The following is a 13,569-nucleotide window of genomic DNA, read 5'->3' as shown; positions in this document are numbered from 1 at the left end:
GAACCCAGAGGCTTTCTACCTTCGGGCTATACTCCCAGACCTATCTTATATTTTATTTGGAAACAGGGTCTCACTAAGTTGCTGAGAGCCTCACTAAGTAGCTGAGGCTGGCTTTGAGCCTGTGCGATCCTCCTGTCTCAGCCTCCCAAGCTCGGGGATCACAAGCGTGCGCCACCATGCCCAGCCACAACATGGTTTTTATGGATTGATGAATATTTTCAGTTTGCCCCAGAATGGTTACATTCAGCTAGTTGTAGTGAAATTGCACAACTTATATGTGTGAGAATTGTGCCTCCTAGATTGCACAAAATGAAAAATCTGATTTTTCTTCTAGCTCTTTCTAGAATGGTAAGAAATCCTAGAACCTCAAAAGATAACGGTCCTTTGCATCCTGTATTTCCTGTTGCCTATTAAACAGAGTATAGGATCCATGAGGTTCAAATTAAAAATAAAATATTTTATTATTTTTAGATTGAAGGTATGGCTGATAAGATTACATTTGTCTGAATGTTGAGATTTTATGGAAATCTACTACACATGAAAGGTGAATGGAAAAAAAAGTCTTGTCTAGTTAACAAAAACATTGATTTTTCTAATCATCTAGTGGGTAATTACTTTGTTATTTCTAGAAGTAACTTTTCTCTACCTTTTTACGAGAGGGAATTTCCATGTTCTTCTGTAAGAAAGTTTGGTTAAATTGTGTCATACAGCATATCAGTCTGAAGTAGATCTTTTCTCTGTATAGTAATAATATTATAATTAGGCCTGGCTTCTCTCATCATAAAGTTAACAACAACATGCATCAGAGTTTAAAAATGAGCACTGCATCATAGAAACAAATAACAAAATCTCTATATTAATTTCAAAAAAGATTATGTTCTAAATTCTATAAGTGATATAAATAACATGTATACATCAATTATTCAGGGATTCCCAATGTGCTACAATGTACAAACATAACAAAAGACTAACGGTTATGACTGTGCTATACCACATGATTTACTTAAATAATCTGGTTCTACTGACCATTGGGTTAATTATACATGAGTCAAGAAATAATTCTATTTGCTTTGTTACAATGGAACTATGATAACTATGAGAATCATTTGGCATGCTGTGGGCAGAATATCTCAACCTTATACACAAACTTCTAGAAAATCCAGAGCTAGTTTTACATTGATCTTTGATCATTTGGATTTATACTCGGTTTTTGTTTATATATATGAATATATTTTGGAAGGATATTATCTCTAATTTACATTATGTTTTCTAAGGACCTATAAATTTATCAAATACTACAAATAGATACTATTTAATCATAATTGTACTAGATAATCATAATGCTATTTCCTTTTCTCTTTTAACTTCCCAGGGAGTGGGAAAGGTATAGTCCCTTTCTTCATCAAAACCACAAAATTGATATATAGACAAACTCTTCTGTTCACCAATATACTACAACAGTAATGAATCCTTCTGTCTTCCTACAATAAGTTTCTGGAACATGGAACATATTCTGTTTAAGGCAGAATATTTCCTTACCTAAAATATCAGTTGCCCCATGATAATTTGGCATTTAATGTTTCCTGTTCTATTTCAAGTTTCACTATTCCTATTAAAGGAACAAGCATGACTTCAGTTGCTAGTATCAATTTAGCTTTGACCTGCCTAGATATTTCGTCGTATTTCTAATTACATATTTTAAACTCATCAGGCCCTCCCATCTTCTCTTTGCCAACACTACTTGGTAACTTTCAACCTACCAAATCTTTCAACCCATCAAATTGTGTGTTTTGTAGATTAAACTGATTTTGAGCTCATGTTCATACATGTTTATTCTAGTATGTTCATACTTTTTTTTCTACTTCCTCCAAAACCGTGTATCCATGATATGATTTTAACACATTGCATGATATGTGGTGAGTTCCTTGAGAGTAGAGTTCATATTTTGTCAGTGTCCTTATCCATAACACCAAATATCAGGTGTGCTCAGGAAATATTTGCCTTATGAAATCAAATATTTATTTATACCAAACTCATTATTTCTTCCTCATGAAACTTACCTTTCCGTCTATTTTCTTCTCTGTTGAAGGCACAACTCTCTAAACATACATACAAGTTTGAAGCTGTGATAAATTATGTTAGGGGTCAGCAAAGCATGGCCCTGGAGCCAAATCCAGCTGCTGCCTGTTTTTGTAAACAAAGATTAACCAGAACATAGCAGAGTTGAGCTGTGGTGACAGAGATAGCAAAGCCTGGAATATTTACTGTCTTGCCGTCTACAAGAAAACATTTGTCCACAGCTGCTGTGTGATGATGTCCAACAAAGTGATCTCCTGGGTTGGAAAAGATTCATGTCCATATTACTTTTTAAAATATGAACTCTGCTTCCTGATTCTTTCCCAGCTCACTCTTGATCTTCACTTGTACAAAGTGCCACCTAATTGTTGAGCTCTCCATAAATCAGGAATAATAGATGTGGGCCCCAAGGGCAAAGATTGAGTCCTCTTTACCTTGCAGTGGCAACTATACTCAGCTACTGTTGCTCCTGTGAAGTGTGTTCTTCTCGAAGTGCTTAATCAATTTTCTTTCTCTGGTCATTTTTGGGCTTTCCTGTGGGCATTTCATGTGGAGCACAGAGTTTGCTACAAGACATTCACCTGAATCTTACTGAAGCCTCTGTACAAGTAGATGCTTTAGGGCTCATGAAAAGAGAGTCTTAGTGGGCAAGAAGCCCAGAAAAGGCACTGTGGAAACAGAACATTATGCAAAGGGATGAGAATAAAATATCCGCTGAGTTTCTATGGCACTTTTAATGCTTTTAGGCTGCATTGATCAGCAACAAAATAATAAGTAATACGAAGGGAAGGAAAATCTATGTGGCATGGAGTGGTACTTTATGTCTCAAATTTTATCTAAAAATAAAATAGAGCCGGGTGTGGTGGCACACGCTTGTAATCCCCGCGCTTGGGAGGCGGAGACAGGAGGATCGCGCAGGTTCGAAGTCAGCCGCGCTGGTTTAAGAGACCCTGTTTCCAAAAATAAAAAAAGTATAAAATAGGTCTGTGAGTGTAGCCCAGAAGTAAAAGGGTCTCCAGGAAAACCAGTACCACAAAAATAAATAAATAAATAAATAAATAAACGAACTTTTAATAAAAAAACTGAATACAGAAAAGCTCTACTTGATAATGTTATAAAGGATTGTTTTATTATGGACTGACTTATTAACATTATTAACATACAGAGTTTAAGACAGAGGAAATATAAAACATTGATTTTCTTGTCTTCTGTGTTGTCGGTGGAGAAAGACTTAAATTGATACGCCTATTTCTTCATACATTCTGTTGGTCTCAGGACAGAGGATCTAAGCTTTCTTAAGTTTTCCTAAAGTGTAAGGGGATCTCTTTAAATCTATGAACTTTATGCATATACACAAAAACCCATAGGACAGGCAAGGCATAGTTTAGTCATCCAATGGTTACAAAATAGCATTAAAACTATCAAGTGCATCAGAGAAATGAACTTGTCTCAAACCTGAGCTGACTACTCTGAAACTTGGTGAAAAGACAATGAAGGTTAGCTCAGCGTAAGGATGATTTGTGGGAAAGGAAGAATACATAGTCAAGATTATTTATTTTTCTCAGTTTTGCATTTTTTTTTGATGGCAACATGGACTAATATTGTGACTCATTAGAGTTTTCTTTTTCCTTTTTTCATGGTACTGGGAATGGAACCCAGGGGCTTTCTGCCTCTGGGCTACACTCCCAGACCTATTTTTATATTTTATTAGAATTACAGTCTCACTAATTTACTGAGAGCCTCACTAAGTAGCTGAGCCTGACTTCAAACCTGTGTGATCCTCCTGTCTCAGCCTCCCAAGTACTGGGATTACAAGTGTGCGCCACCATGCCTGGCCGCATGAGAGATTTTAATACAATTAAACCCCAAACCCCAAGGACCACAAATAGCCAGATATAAGCCTGGCATTTAAAAATTCTGAAGTCTAAAGATATTTTACTTAATATAAATTTGATCAGAATAATAAAATACACACACATCATGCAGAGATATGTGGACATTATTTATTTTTGCCTGTACCCTCCCTCTTTCTTTCTCCTATCATTGGAATGGTGATTTTTCAGAGCAGTTGATGCCAAGAATGCATTTTAAAATATGCAGTTTTAAAAATATGATTATAATAGTAATAGGCCTGTGTTAAGTCAAGAGTAACAATTTTTTTTATATGTTGCCTCATAGTTGAGACCTAGAAAAAGAGATAACTCTTATAGGTTGCAATGAACATATTGCTCATCTTTCAGTCCATTCTGGTGCATTATTGTCTTTGAGAATAAATAAGCTCACACCTACTAAGATAAAAATAAAAGTTTAATTCATTATTAGAATTAGAGAAAGGGATTTTTGCAGAAATTTAATATATAAAGCAATTCAATCATTAATGTTTCCAAAAACATAAATCCTTATTCCACCAGGAGTTTTGAGTATCCCTGGAGGAGATTACCTTCCACGTTATTGTGAAGAGTAGATCAATTTTTATTTTTGGGGAAAAATAATTATGTAATATTTTACAAGGAGTTAAGAGACAGTAATAAATATCTGATCCTTTGAATCTCTGTATATACCTTATTCTAACCTAGAAACTACTCCTTTGACAGCTCATGTTTAGGTCTTATACACTTAAAATTATATAAAACTCCACCCTGTCAACCACACTATCACCTCCTACATTTCTTCTTTCTTACTTAGTATTTTAAAAACCTTTTTAATCTTATTGTTTCCTTCTCCCACTCTATCTCAAAGTTAGTGCTTTTTTTCTTTTGCTCCACTTTTTGAATTTGAATCTTATTCTAATTAAAAATTGTCAGGTTTCAGTCTCTAAATTTTCCTTTGTTCGACCATCTTCTTCAACCCACTCAAATGCTTACTTCAAGGTCCCCAGATGACCCTCTGGGTGTGAGGATCTATCACGTGGATATTACTGTTTCTCCTGTTGAAAATATAAACTATAGGTTAAATGAAAAATACAACTACAAACAAGTCTCATCTTGGCCTTCCCCAGTTCTTTGTTATTGAAACCCCAACAATGAAAAGTAAACAACCCAACTCCATTGTCAGAGCAAGGGTGTTCTCTCTGAGGGTGAACATAATTTCTAAACTTTCAGTTTATATGTAATAAGGCCAGAAAGTGTATATCATAAACCAGAATATGATTGGAAGAGGAAAAATCTGTAAAGAGTTCCCGAATCAGTTCACATATAAGAGGAAGTCATTTCTCTCTTAACTCTCTTGTGTAACTTTGGGAAAATTCTGGGTTTCTCAGACTCATCATCTAAAAGGTGAATGTCATAAGACCTATCTTGTGTGTTCTATGATCAGGTACAATGTGTTTATAGCACACAGCCCAGTTTCAGGCAGATTGTTGGAACTCATTAATAGCAGTGATTACTATCATTCTTCCTTTCAGCAGGGCTAGTGCTTATAAATGAATTAAGAAAGGGTTAAAATTTCCAGGATCATTGTAGCAAACAAATATATATCCTAGAGTATGCAGTAGATATGGGACTAAATCTAAAGAGTCTGGCTGTGGCAGGCATAGTGTGTGTGTGTGTGTGTGTGTGTGTGTGTGTGTGTGTACATGTGTGCATACGTGTGGCCCTGGAGATTGAATACAGGGGTGTTTTACCTCCTAGCCACACTCTCAAACATTTTTTATGTTGTTGTTGGTTTTTTTTGGGGGGGTACTAGGGTTCCTGGAAACCCTTCTACTTCTGGGCTACACTCCCAACCCTACTTTTTATATTTTTATTTGGAAACAGGGTCTCCTAAGCCAGCTGGCTTTGAACCTGCATGATCCTCCTGTCTCCGCCTCCCAAGCGTGGGGATTACAAGCGTGCTCCACCACGCCTGGCTTGTTGTTGTTTTAAAACAGAGTTTTGCTAGGATGCTGAGTCTCACTAAGTTGCTGAGGCTGGTCTTGAACCTGCGATTCTTCTGTCTTGGCCTTCCAAGTACTGGGATTATAGGCATGTGCCATCATGCCCAGCTAAGCATGGTCTTTAACACCCACTTAAAAAGATGGTCTTTAATACCCACTTAAAAAGCCATCCCCACTACAGATTCTTTCTTTAGGATCCCCCAATGCCCTGCCAAGTTCTAGAGTCTAGTAATATGGATTTCATTCTATTGAAAAAGTAGAAAACAAATTCAGCAAAAAGCACAATGGAAACAACAGTTCTCATCTCTTGATCTTTCATCTATTTCCCCTTCCCTATGTTGTTTTCTCTTTTAGCTAAAAAGTGATATATTAAAGCCCCACTCCAATGATACCTCATAACTTCTGTTTCCTCCTAGGGTATCTAGAAGTAAATTGTCATGTTTAGCTCCATGTGAGGAAAGAAGGTGGCTTCATTCCTGGAAGTACAACAGAGAGGGAGAAATGGGAGCCATGTGACTAGATTTTTTTCCAAAGGCAGTTGTCACTGACTCAAGGAACTTAGTGAGATATTGAAAGTCTTCACTGTTTGGACTTTTCTAACTAGTTTTACTTAATGCATTTGGAGAAAGTCTCCTACACACGACTCATGTATGAGGGGCAAAGAGAAGAAGCAGCTGGGAGCTGGCTTCGCCATTCCCATCTCACTATGAAGAGCAGGCTGATGACAAATGGTGGGGATGGGCGCCAGCCTTGGGTTCTGCCTTTCCTTTCACAGTGCTTTTGACCTCAGACAAATTAAAATCTATCGTCTCATATAATTTTTTTTTTATCTAGAAAATATGGGAGTCAGATTAGTTGACTACATTCCTTCTAGCTCTAACAGCATATCAACATCATTATCTGGATTATTGTTCTGACCCTTCATTGCCTCCAGGGACCTCAGATACAGGAAATGAAGACTGGACAGGAAGTGAGGAGCTCTGATCTCTTAATGGCTGGTAGGGTGGTCATGGTCATCTCGGTCAATGCACATTCTCTGTCCACCTTTACTCTACCAAAGCTGAAAGGAGAGATTTTCATGTGTTCTTAATTCCTGGTTTTTGTTCTGAGTTAGTTTATTTATTTATTTATTCTGGTTTTGCTGTTTGTTTTGGTAGCAGCTCTTGTTAAATAGAGATAATGGGTAGCTAGTTAAGAGAAGACAACTTCTAAAAATACTTTCAAAATTCAGTCTCTTTATATTTTATACAAGGACTTATCATAAACTGAAAAATCAAAACAATTTATAGAAAAACAGAATTTAGCCACAAAGTCGCTTTTCATTGTGTCTTGTGTTGGCAACACTTGTGTAATATAACTTAAAACTCTTGACCTAACTGGTTAAAAATAACAACAACAAAAAAACAACACACAAACTCATATTATGTTACTGTATGTTATTAATCTTACTGATTGCTATTTCTCAGAAGAACAGATAATCTTAATGATCAGAGACATGTAGTGCATTGCTGTTTACCACTGGATAATTTGTATGAGTGCAATCAACTGCCATTTCCAGCTTAGAGAACCCTGGGCTTTAGGAAGAACATGCAATTGTTTTCTGTTCAGTGGATGCGGATTTGCAAACAAGAAATAAGATTATGTTCACATTTCAATTAAGCAGCAAGGAAGATAAACAAATAAAACTAAATATAGTTTGACAGAAAAAACAAAAAACAAAACTTTTTCCAGTAGTCTTTAAAATTTCCCAAGCTCTGCCTGCCATAAGAAATAAAAACTGGAATCATTCTTTCAGTTTGTATCTATTGAGAGGTCACTAGCTCTTTTTATTTTTTTATTTTTTTGTGGTACTATGGGTGGAACCCAGAGGCTTTATACCTCTGGACTGCACTCCCAGACCTAGTTTATATTTTATTTGGAAACGGGGTCTAAGTTGCTGAGGGCCTCACTAAGTAACTGAGGCTGGCTGTGAACCTGCGTGATCCTTCTGTCTCAACTTCCCAAGCGTGGGGATTACAAGCGTGCGCCACCACGCCCGGGTACTAGCTCTTATTTTAAATAGTAAATGTGATCAGCTCAATGGATTCACTGATAGATTAAGGCATTGTAGCTATGTGCTAATAAGAATAAGGAGACACAGAAGTAATAGACCTGCTAAACTCTGACTTTTTAAAAATTTGATATTTGTTCCATACAAACTCCTTCTTAGTTTCTTTTTACACTGTAAGTTTAGGCTGCAATGAATCCTTTTTGTTGCTAATAGTATTAATAATTTTTTTTCTGTGGTTTCTGTCCTGGCTGATATAATGTCAAAGTTCAAATAGCTAGTAGAGTCTTTAAATAGAGTTCTGGCATTTTTAAAAAGTTAAATGAATAATTCAAATGTTCTCAGGATTTTTCAAATATAGAATAATTTTTCAGATGACATAACCTTTCATTTTAATAGTATAAAGCTAGCCCATTATATAAAAAAAAGGAAAAAAAAATAAGGAGTGATTTGCTTAGATAGCAGGGTTGGATGATTTAGCAATAGATGCTACTATCCTGAAAGAAAAAAAGTGTATCTTTCTTTATGAAGTGTTCCACTTCATAAGCTTCATTTCTTTTTCTTGAGTACTTTCTTTAGAGATACATGACTAAGAACCTCCCCGAGAAGAAACATCCTGCCAGAAATACCTAGGCTTTTTCTTCATGTCACATCTCCACAAATGAATTGTACGTGTGGGTCCTTGGTGTCTGGCTGCCACAGAAGTCATTATTATCAGACTCATGAGCCTTGAATGATGAACTTCCAGAGGGCCTCTAAGGCCTTCTCCTAAAAGCAGCCATGGTTTGGAAAAAATGGGCATGAGCTGGCTAAGAACATTCTAAGAAGGTTTTGTAAGTGTAAATTAGTGTGCATGTGTCCTTACACTGCCAGCCTGCGGGGACCTCAGGGACACTAACTTATCTCACAATTGCAATAGCATTTCTTTGATTTTTCCTGTCCCTTCCCCAGGATTCTCTTTGGGATCTGAAATTCTCCTTTCTTTCCTTTGTCTCTGTGAGGCTCCAGGGGACTTTTTGTTCTTTCTTTGGAGCTGCTATGACTTTGCTGCTGCAGAAGCCCAGAGCATTCCAGGCCTGCCACTGTTAGTGTCCCTGTAGCTCTCATTCCTACTCCTGTTGCTGTCTTTCCCTATCACAACTTTCTCTTGTGGTCAAAACTTTTGCCGTTGCTCTCTACAGAGGGGGATCTTCTCATCACTGATATTTTTCTGGACATCCAAGGCTCAAAGCTTCTACTTTTTCTTTACTAATACTATGTTAGGAACTTTGAAGATGCCTATCAGTGCCCAAGAGTAGCACAGCAAATGTATTCTTCACCAGTGGCTGCTCAGTGATATAAAATGAGGCCCAGGCTTTATCTGCGTTTTAGCTTAAGATTTTCACCTTCTCCTGGATTATACTTCTGCAACTTCACCGTCTGACCTTCGTTTTTGCAGAGGTGTGTTAAAATCACCAACCTGAAGTTCAGGCCCAAAGTTTCCTTCCCCAGAACCCAGGGAAATTTTCCAAAAGAATTTTGAATAAAAATACAGTCTCCAAAACTAACATGGCGATTAAAATCTGTATTGGTTTTCCATTGATGCTGGAACAAATGACCACAGGTTTTTGGTGTGGGCCTCATCAGACTAAAATCAAGGCACTAGCAGGTTATGCCTTTCGTAGAGAAAATAATCTTCCTACTTATTTAGACTGTTGGTAGAATTCAGTTCCTTGTGCTTGTGAAGCTAAGGTTTTCATTCTCCTGCTGCCAGTTGAAGGCCATTCCTAGTTTCTAGAAGATTCACATTCCTTGATTGATGGTCCACTTTTTCCATATTCAAAGGTAATGGTGGGCAAGCATTTCTTCTCAAGCTTAGATTTCTTCTCATTCTTCCATTTCATTTCTTGACCTTTTCTGCCTCTCTCTTCTGGACTCATTTGATTAAACTGAGCCCTTCAATCTCATGCCCTTATACCTAATCACATTTATGAAAAAAGTTCTTTCTATGTAAGATAATATAGTTACAGGACCTGGGAGTTAGGACTGAGACATATTTGGAAGGTATATGATTCTGCCTACTGTAGAATCTTCTCAGTAATCAACGTTGACTTAGTGTTTCCAAAAATGTATGACTGGTGCCTAGTAGACAGTACAGAGGGAAACTCTGTTCTGTTTTAGAAGTCTTTTGATTAAGAAATTGAGATAAGAAAATAAAGATATTTATGAGGTCATTAACTGGAGGAGATGTTAATTTCAAATGTAAGCAGGTTATTTCTTTGTCTCCAGGCTTTTACTTTATCATTTAGTAACTCCAGTGCAAAGAATGGTTCTCATTCTCAAGAGTTACAATACCTGTTTGGGGAACATTTCTCATTTATCCTGCCAGGTTATATGAGCGTCTTGAAACCAGCTACCTTCTGCTGGGGTAATTCAGTGCTTTGATTGGCTAGGACCAATCAAGTCTAGATTCAAAATCTCAAACAAAACACCTATCTCTGGAGATAGACAGCAGGGATGGGCCCACCTCTCATCTATCATCTGACTGAGAGTAAATACAGGAGCCCTTATCCAAAGGGGTGTGGGTGCTGGGCAGGCAGAAGTGACAGATGTCTACCATTGCTTTGAAAATGTTGAGGAAATAAAATGTAGAAATTTAGTATCTAAAGATAAAAATATAAGTTACAGAAGTAAAAGAAACAAAAATATGTAGTCTTTACATAATACACCCCATAAAATACTCATGTGAATAAAGACAGTGACTTATCTGTCATGTAAATATAACCCTTCCATATATATTAGCTGTGCTACTTGAAGCAAATTATTTCAAGTTTCTAATAGGTAAAATAAAGGTATTTACCTTCAGAGTTATTACGAATCCTAAAGATAATGCATGTGAAGAGTCCGCCACTGTGTCTGGCATATCTTGATGATGAACACATGGCAATTACTATTATCATGATGATGATGACTTTAATAAATCTCAACTTTATAACTGTTGGAAGAACGGTTTGAACTTATAGCACCTCTACATCTAAGTTTTCCTTCAGGACAAGTCAGCTAGTTGTAATGCTCTGCTTTAAATGTCAGACATGAAATGAAATCTTGATCAATTTGTCCTGAAGCCATTAGACCTTTCTTTATTGATTCAGCTCTAAGGAAAACCCCAATAGTTTAAAATACATCAGTGCTGGTTGAGGTTAATTTTGTTTTAACATACCGAAGGTGAAGTATGCTTGGACTGGCAATGTTGCTAACATGAAATTCTAATTCTTCCAGGGTGTTCTTTCATTGCTACTCTACATGAAAATCAAATTTAATTTCACAGTGAAAATGGATCTCATTCCTAACCTGTATAGCTCCCTTCTCAACCCCACTTCTATAGAAGGGTTCATACTACTGAGAAGTAGGATTGCTAAGGCTTGTGCACTGTGTACAGACAGCCTGTGCTGAGTGTCCATCGGAGCTCAGCATGAATACTGACTGGGCCCTCAGGTTGAAGGAACAGGGAGTGGACAAGAGGTGCAGTTACATGGCACATAAATGACTAATTGCCACAAATACAGTGACTCAAAACAACACAGTTATTATCATATGGCTTAGGAAGTCAGAAGTCTAAACTATGCCACAGGGCATTATTCTTACTGGAAGCTCTCAGGAAAAAACAAAGGCATTTTCTTGTCTTTTTTCAGCTGTCTTCTTTGACTGGGGTACCTTTATTCATTTTCAAAGGCAGCTGGGAAGCATTTTGAGATGGCTCTTTCTGGCCACTAATGTATCATCAGTCTCCCACCGCTTCCCTCTTTCAGTTACGAGGGTCCCATGATTACATCACAGTCACCTGGATGATTCTGGGTGCTCTCCTCATCTCAAATTCCTTAATCAAATATAAGAGTCCTTTTTGCTCCTTTAGGTGACATAGTCACCGGTTCTGGGGATTAGAATATTGGCACCTTTGGAAGGAAACATCACTCGTCTACTCAATCCCAAATATATTTTCTTTTAAGGCAAAAGTAATGCACCTTGCCATAAGAAGTAAGAAAAATCATAGAGAAAGAACAATATTTGCACAGAAATTGTTAATAGTCCACAGAATCTATGGTGTGTTCTTAATGATACCCAACGACAGGACTATATGTCTATTGTAATATCAGCTTTTAGGATATTTTTCTTTAAATAGTGTCTTATTAATGCTTAGAAGTAATTAAAAGACATGGGGGGAAAACTGATAGATATGAGATATTGCCTTATCCTTAGGGATTTGTTTCAAAACCAATGGATGCCTGAAACTTAGAATAATACTGAGCCCCACCTATACTGTACTTTGCTTTCCTCTAGGCATATATTTCTATGATAAAGTTTAATTTATAAACTAGGCACAGTTAGAGCTTAACAATAATGACTATGAAAACAATATACTGTAATTACAGTTATACAAATGTGCTTTCAGTTTACACCTGAAGCACTTTATGATGTCTCTTTGGCATATCCAGATTGCCAAATCATTACTCTCGTGCTTTGGGGTCATTATTAGGTAAAATATAGGTTTCTTGAACAGAAGCACTGTGATACTGACAAGTTGATCTGCTAGCCAGATAGCCACTAAGGAACAAATGAGCAGAGAGCATATGCAGCGTGGTCATACTGCACAGAGATCATTCCTGCCTCAGGCGGTCTGGGTGGGATGGGGTGTGATCTTATCATACTACTTTGAACAGCATGTGATTTTAAACTTACGAATTGTTTATTTCTGGAATTTTTTGTGTAATATTTTTGGACTGTGGTTGAAGACTGGCAACTGAAATGGCAGAAAGGAAAGCTGTTGATAAGGGGCAGCTACTTTATTTAAAATCTTTTCATGAAGTCACGATCATTTATGAGCATAAAGAGAATGTTTTGTGCTACTCAGACCCAAGCTGAGGATTGCATCCATTTGCTAGGGATGCCATAATAATATACTATGGACTGGCTGGGTTGCTTAAACAACAGAGGGGTGTTTTCTGAGATCAAGATGTCGGCAGGGTTGGTTTCTTTTGAGGCTCTCATCCTTGGATTGTCTTCTCCTTGAGTCTTTGCATGGCCTTTTTTCTGTGCACGTCTATGTTCTTAGTAGTATACCCTAATTACCTCTTTAAAAGTTCTGTATGCAAATGACCATGTGAGCCCGGCGTGGTGGTGCACACTTGTAATACCCCTGCTGGGGAGGTGGAGACAGGAGGATGGCGCAGGTTCGAAGCCAGCTGCGCTGGTTTAAGAGACCCTGTTTCCAAATAAAAAGTATGAAATAGGTCTGGGAGTGTAGCCTGGAGGTAGAAGGGTTTCCAGGAACCCCGGTACCACCAAAAAAATAAAAAATAAAACAACAACAACAACAAAAACAAATGACTATGTGAGTAGTCACTGATGCTCATGGTCACAGTTTAAGGTATTGGGTTAGGAATTAAACCTATGAATCTATGTATATGTGTGTTTGGAGGACAATTCAGCTCAGAGCAAGGACCAACCAAATTTATTCCTATGCACTACCTTTTGTTTGTAGCTTGTTTCAATTGCATCCCTTTCTCTTTCTGGTGGAAGCAGAGAGTAGGGTCGA

Source organism: Muscardinus avellanarius, assembly GCF_963383645.1.
Source record: "Muscardinus avellanarius genome assembly, chromosome: 6".
Classification (NCBI taxonomy): domain Eukaryota; kingdom Metazoa; phylum Chordata; class Mammalia; order Rodentia; family Gliridae; genus Muscardinus; species Muscardinus avellanarius.
The sequence above is the reverse complement of the archived record's forward strand: the minus strand, read 5'-3'. Positions refer to the sequence as shown.